Source organism: Silene latifolia, chromosome 2, assembly GCF_048544455.1.
Source record: "Silene latifolia isolate original U9 population chromosome 2, ASM4854445v1, whole genome shotgun sequence".
Classification (NCBI taxonomy): domain Eukaryota; kingdom Viridiplantae; phylum Streptophyta; class Magnoliopsida; order Caryophyllales; family Caryophyllaceae; genus Silene; species Silene latifolia.
In genome coordinates this window covers 170,639,600-170,640,653 of record NC_133527.1, presented here as the reverse complement: position 1 = coordinate 170,640,653, position 1,054 = coordinate 170,639,600, and the positions used below count along the sequence as shown (strand labels likewise).

Genomic DNA, 1,054 nt, shown 5'->3' with positions numbered 1-1,054 from the left:
TCCCAAAGTTCCACAATTCTCAAATATCCCACTTGGGATTGATGAAGATGCCGTCATGGCATTAACATGATGCTTTGGTGATTTTGAGGCTTCTTCAAGTCTAGCCATAGCTTTTTCAAACTTCAAATTGATGGTATCAATGTGCGCACTAAGTTGAGCACCCAATTGAGTAACGGAGTCCACTTCATGCTTTCCTCCTCTAGTAGCCTTGCGAGGTCTACTATATTGTGAGTTCTGGACCGCCATTTCCTCAATTTTGTTCCATGTTTGATTGTCATCAACTTCGGTGAACATTCCATTTGATCCCATGTTGAGAATGTTCCTTGAATCTTCATATAGACCGTTACAAATTGTTGTACCAAGAACCACTCGCTAAGTCCATGATGAGGACATGAGCGACAAATTCCTTTGAACCGCTCCCAAGCTTCATACAAAGATTCTTCATCCCTTTGCTTAAAACCCGTAATTTGAGCTCTTAGCATGTTAGTCTTTTCCGGTGGGTAGAATTTTTTGTAGAAAGCTAGAGACAACTTCTTCCAAGAATCAATTCCGAGAGTGGCCTTATCAAGGCCCTTCAACCATTGTTTCGCGGTGCCAATTAGAGAAAAAGGAAATAAGACCCATCGAATTTGGTCTTGAGTTACACCGGTTTGAGAAATCGCATCACAATAGTCACAAAAGGTCTCCATATGAGAATGAGGGTCTTCACTAGGCATCCCCCCAAATTGGCTCCTTTCGACTAATTGGATAAATGCGGATTTGGCAATAAAATTTCCGGTCAAATGTTGTGGTGTGGGAGTACCATTGGGTAGGTTCTCCTCGGTGGGTACGGAATGTGATGAAAACTTAGGCATTGTGGGTTGATTTTGTGTTGTATTTTGTGTTAGGTTCTCCTCACCTTCTCTTGCAAAAGGGTTGATGAACTCAATATTTGGTTGAATATCTACAACCTCACTAATACCTCTCAAATTTCTCCTAGCAAGTCTTCTATTGGTTGTCAAAGTTCTTTCAATTTCACGATCAAAAGGTAACAAATCACCTTGTGACCTTCTAG

At 41.1% G+C, this 1,054-nt stretch overlaps 1 non-coding gene across 1 annotated transcript; it reads left to right on the top strand.

Moving 5' to 3' along the window:
- Positions 1-375: 375 nt before the first annotated feature.
- On the top strand, positions 376-482 carry LOC141645541 (small nucleolar RNA R71). Its single transcript, XR_012545021.1, has one exon. It is a non-coding gene; the product is annotated as a small nucleolar RNA R71 (small nucleolar RNA).
- Positions 483-1,054: the final 572 nt, after the last annotated feature.